Here is a 5884-nt window from a genome sequence, read left to right as displayed (position 1 = left end):
GCCACCTTCAGCAGCAGCAGCCGGTGACCTCGGAGCGGGGGAGGGGCAGGCTGGGCTGCTCCAGGCGAGGGTCCCCCAGTCCCCCCTCCACTGGGTGACGCCTCCGCAGGCCGGGCTGTAGGTCCATTTGCAAGTCTAATGGCCCTGCCCCAGCACCTGCGTTCACAGTTCACAGCCCATATATTGGCACCCACAGCCGATGGCTGCTGCCTGGGCGAGCTGCTGATAAGCTCTTAAGTATAGGGCCTGGCCTGCCCGCTCACAGCACAGGAGGGCCTTGCAGCTCTGGGGGAGACCCTCGGGGGACAGAACCAGGCAGCCCCATGGGGTTAGGCAGGGGGGTAGGGAAGGAGCCTAGGCCAGTCTGAGGCCCAGGGGGCTTCCTGGAGGAGGAGGCTGGGAACACACGGGGTCAGAGCTCTCTCCCCCCTCCCGCAGTGCTTCCCACCACTCACAGCCCCTGAGGGGGCACTGTGGGGGACTTTGCCCATGGGGGAGCCAGGCTCCGCACCTCCCGTGTCTCCTGCAGACGCCCCTGGGGCACACACAGACACACACCCCACACTGACGTGCCTGTGACCCACTGGAGTGGGTGCGGACATGGGTCCCCATTCTCCAGAGGAGCCAGCGGGGCTCAGCCGGTCAGCGGCAGGCCTGGCAGGATTTGCACCCAGACAGTGCAGCTGGGCTGGGAGCTGGGGTCAGTCCCTCCCTGACCGTGTCCCTGTGACCCGGGGCCAGTCCCCCAACCCCTGCACCTGGAGGCAGAGTCTGGCGGGCTCTGGGCAGTGGGTCCTGCCAGTGAGTGCGTCCCCAGAGGCCCCACCTGTCACTCCTGCTCTATGACGGGTCCATCCAACCCGAGGTCAGTGCTCATGGCCATGCCACACTCGCAGTCAAGAGCAGCCCTTTGCCCTCTGTGGAGGCCAAGCACGGGGCAAGTCCTCTGACCTCCAAGGGGACCCCGAGAGGAGGCGCAGGGGAGGCCCGGCCCAGGGCCATCCTGCTGGGTCGAGATTCCCCCTGCATCTGCCTACGTCAGCCCCTCACCTGCCCGGCCTCCTGTACCCGAAGCCCTCTTCTGCTCCGACTGTCCAGGGGCCCCCAGACCCCTGAAGTAATGTGAGAGCCAGCTTTGAGATCAAGGGTCAGTGTCCTCATCTCACCAGGGAGGATGGTGATGAACAGGGAGGTCAAAGGGCTTTCCTAGGTCACACAGCAGTTCTGATGATGCATCCAGGACCGGAGTCCACCTCCATGAGCCCCCAGCATCAGCCTCTGGGCCTGGCCGGGGGGCAGGGAGCAGCTGAGGCCTGAGTCTCTGGGGCCAGTGGTGGAGACTTTCCAGGCGGCCACACCAGTGGGGGTCCCGAGCACGGCCTGGGACTGCACAGGCGTCTGCCTGCCTGCTCCCCTCCACTGGCCAGCTCCGTCCCAGTCCCAGCCCGCCCTCGCTGCCGCCTCCCCCCAGGGCCCCTCCGGGGTCTGGGCTACTCTGCCTAAGACTCTAGATGTTGACCACTGGTCACTGGAGGCCCGCCCTCCCCTCGCACGCCTGGCCAGGGCCCAGCTCGTGGAAAATGCTCCTGCCGAGTCAGGCTCCCTCGGGGCTGCAGCAGCCCAGACCCCGAACCAGACCCTCCAGCCCCAGACTCCCAGAGTCCTAAAGCCTCCCACCTCAGGTCAGGGGCACTGCGACCCCTGGAGGCTGACCGCCCCAAGCCCCCAGGCCCTCACTGCCCCTGGCCCCACCCAGGGGGCGGGAGGCCTCACTACTACAGGTGGTGCCAAGACCCCCAGGGCCCCCCAGAGGAGCAGCTGCAAAGCTTAGAGTGAAGGCTTGGAGCAGATGAAAAGCTTCTGGAAGCTTCCTTCACCCACCCAAAGGAACAGGCCCCTCACTCGTGCTTCACTCAGACCTCGTCCCCCGCCTCTCCCATGAGGCGGCCTGTGCCTACTGCAGCCCTAGAGCGGGGGGGACACAGCAGCCTTCCTGGCGGAGACAGGAGGCCCTCCCCAGCCACCGAGCCCCCGCTTCAGGAGGGGGGTCTGATGAGGGCCCAGACGCTGCCAGAGCTGCCGTGACTGCCCCCCGTCCCCTCCCCCATTCCTCAGAGCTCAGAGCCGGAAAGGTGTCTCCCGGGGAGAAGCGGCCTCGTGATGCAGATGCCAGACCAGGCCCCTAGCCAGAGGCACTCGCGCCCCTGGTCCTGGCCCACGGCACCCAGGAAGGGCCCAGCCCCTTGCTGGGGGTTGCGGGGCAGGACAGGACTTCAACATGACAAACACAGAGCCCGACCACAACTCCCACATGTGTGTGTGCGTGTGTATTGCACGTGTGTGCATTTGTGCATGTGTGCAGCCTACATGGGCTGCGTCTGTACATGTGTGTGCATGTGTGTGCATTGCGCACACATGTTCATGTGTGTGGCCTACATGCGTATGCATCTGTTCTGTGCATGTGTGCATTTGCTTATGTGTGAGTGCATGCATGTGTGCACACGTGTGTTCGTGTGTGCGGCCTACACAGGTGTGCATCTGTTCTGTGTGTGCCTTTGCTTGTATGTGCATGTGTGCACATGTGTGTATGTGCATGTGTGCACACGTGTTCATGTGTGCGGCCTACATGGGTGTGCATCTGTTCTGTGCACGTATGTGCATGTGTATGTGTCACACGCACCACTAAGAAAGCGGCCTTGGTGGGGAGGGCGCTTCCCGCAGAGCTCTGTTCTGCTATGAACGAGGCGCGCGGCCCGGCACTGTTCCCCGGGCCGGAACCTCCCCGTCAGATCAGCGTGGTGGGAAATGAGAGAGCTCTGGTGCCAGCTGTACACGCGGCCAGCCACCTCTTCATCCTGACCCCGCGCCCCCACGCCCACCACGGGACTGCCTGAGCCTTGACCCTGACAGCTGGGAACCAGGCCAGGTCCCCCACTGCCTGCAGGCCCTGAGGCCCTGAGGCCCTGAGGCCCCGGGAGGCCCTGTGGCAGTCCCAAGGACTGCCTGGCCGCCCTCACCAGGCCCTCGGCCACCCCCCTGGGGACAGCTGACAGGGGTCCTGGGGCAGGGCCTCGGGGCCACCATAGCGTTTGTAAGGAAACAGTGAACTGCGTGTGGAAGGGTCACGTTTGGGTCACACAGGGACCCCAAAGGCTAAGCAAACACCCACCGCTGGTCCCAGACTGTCCTCCCGCCACCTCTGCGTCCCAGATCCCCACCCCCATCTTCTGTCGGAGAAGGTGCCTTCTCCCCAAAAGCCAGAGCACAGTAGCCCACACGGTCACCGACGTGCAGGGACCAGCAGGGATGCGAAGGCCAGGTGTGAGCTCCGGGTGACCCCAGCCTAGTCTGCCATCCCAGGGCGGCCTGGGGTACCCGCAGTGCCCTCCTAAGAGGCTGCCCTTGCCCCCGGCCCCACCGGGCTCCCGCCCTCCCCTGTGGCAGCTCTAGGCTCGCACTGAATCCCTGGACATGAGCCGTTGGGCTGTGCGGCCCCCGGGAAGGAGCAGCAGGTCCCGGTGGCTGGAGTGACGCTGACCTGCTCCCCAGCCTTGCTTCCCGCCGGCGTGCTGACGGGGCGGGGGCGGGGAGGGGTGCGGGTCTGGAGTCAGCCGGGTGTCGGAGCAGAGGCGGGGCTCCCCGAGCAAGCATGCACGCATGCGCACTGCGGGACCCCGAAGCCCGGCGCACGCGGCCCGGCGCCCTCCCTGCCGAGCCTGCCCCGCGCTCGAGGTGGTGAACCCTGAACCCGGGGCAGAGCCGGGATCCGAACCCGGGGGCAGAGCCGGGATCCGAACCCAGGCCGTGCTGGTGCCGGGGCCGAGCTTCCCGCTGTGGCCGCTCTCGGAAGCACAGTGCAGCATGTCGTCCCTGCGGGCCGGCCCCCGAGACCCTCCTGCCGCACCTGTCACACGTCACCTCTCCGTGTCCAGGAAGCCTGGGTCCCCCTCGTCTGTCCCCCCTGGCTCAGCCCGGCCCAGGGCTGGACACATGGGACTGGGAAAGTCCCCTCTAATGACTGAAGATCCCTTCCCGAAGCTAAATTTCAGGGCTTCGGGAGCAGCATTGTTGTCCCCTGAGCCAGGCCTGAGTCACAGCTGACACGGCCGGGCTCAGGGGGCCGCGGTGTGAACGGCGGGTGTGGACCACCGCCCCTCCTGTCCCGGGTCCTCGCCGAGGCTCATCCTGCCTCATAAAGATGCCAGCGAGCCCCGCGCCAGCACGGGCAGGCCCACAAATCAGCGCGGGGAGCTGGATTCAGCGCGTCACCCCTCTGCCAGGCAGATCAGCCACGGAGGCCGCAAGAAATACAACGCCGTGTCTGCGGCTGCCCGAACGGGAGAGATTTATTCCAGACCACGGAGAGCGGGTGGACGGCTGGGGCTGCCTCACACACAGCCAGGCCCGCCTCCTCCAACGGGAAGCGGGTCAAGGCACAGGGGAGGGGGCCTGCCCAAGACCCACTGTGCAGCTGCTACCCCCGGGGTGTCCAGACCGTCCCCCTGCGCCCCGCGGCCCTGCTCCCTGCCCCAGCTGTGTAAGGCTCCTCCGGGGGGGCCTTCAGAAGCAGTAGAGCTGGTTCATTAGCTGGGATCTTTTCCCCAAGTGGCTGGGAAACGCAGGAGCCAACATGGGGAGTAGCACCCCGCTCCCAGGTGGGGTGGGGGCAGATGGCTGGGAGGCAGAGGGGGCAGGGCAAGCCTGACGGAAGATGGGAGGGGCAGGAAGCTCGTCCCAGCTGACCTCAGCGTATGAAGGCAGGTGTGGGGCGATCGCACCCTGGAGCCGCCCCGTGGGTGCTCAGGATGTCACTGCCTCTTCTCCAGGCCTGGGGCCAGACCGTGAGGTCACATTGCGTAGTGGCTGCAGCCCCGTGCCAGCCAGCTGGCAGGCCACCTCCTGCACGCCAGCCCTCTACGACCAGCCACCGGGATCTGTGGCCTCAGAGGGGACCCACCCAGCCCGGGGCAGTCACCAAGGGCCCCATCACCACCCCAGCTGCCCAGTTTCCAGCCCCTCCCCCCCGCCCCGGCACAGTCCCTCTCCAGGAGAGGCCTAGGACACTGTGCTCCCCTCCCCGGACACCCTGGGACCGCACCCCCGGGCTTCACCCCTCACCGCCATCATCTCAGACTCAGGGCCCCCACCACCGACGGCCCAGGCCTAGGGGCACGAGATGTCACAGGGAGTCTGGTCCTCTGGGGTGAGGCCCCTGATAGCCAGCAGGAAGCCCAAGCCAGGCCGGGCAGGGACCCCGTCTGCCGGGGACAGGTGGTGGGACATCCATTCTGGACTGGGCCACCCTGCAGGGCACAGGGGCCTCCGCGCAACCGACGAGGACTTTGAAAAGGACTCTGGCCAACTGTGAGGGCTCCCAGTGGCCGAAACTGGGCCGATTTTAGTAACAAGATTAAGTGGTATTGGATTATAGCCCCAAGTATAAAATAACCACCCGCATGTCCCTGCTGATGGGGACAGAGATGGGACAATCGACCTCTGGTGTAGAATTCCAAGCATTTTACGCAGGGCCCCACCCTGCCGAGCAGCATCCTGGGAAGGACCCTGGGCCGGGCGCGAGCACATGGGGCGGGGGACCAGGTGAAGCCTGAGCTGCGGTTAACGACCAACAGCGCTCACTGTCCCGCCGCCCACACTCACGCACCATGTCAGTGCGGGGGGACCAGCTGCGGGGGACAGGGACGCCGCGCCGTCTTCAGGCTTTCTGACAATCCCAAAGTTTATTTTTGAAAAATGATTCTGAAACAAGCACAGTATGGCAAGAAGTTGGCTGCGGCTGGGTGGTAGGCACCCAATGAAATTTTGTGCTTGTCTCTGTGGGAGTCATTTCAGAAGGCGAAGGGGAGGAGGGAAAGGCAGGGGAGGG

This window comes from Pteropus alecto, unplaced genomic scaffold (assembly GCF_000325575.1).
Source record: "Pteropus alecto unplaced genomic scaffold, ASM32557v1 scaffold8, whole genome shotgun sequence".
Classification (NCBI taxonomy): Eukaryota; Metazoa; Chordata; class Mammalia; order Chiroptera; family Pteropodidae; genus Pteropus; species Pteropus alecto.
The sequence above is the reverse complement of the archived record's forward strand: the minus strand, read 5'-3'. Positions refer to the sequence as shown.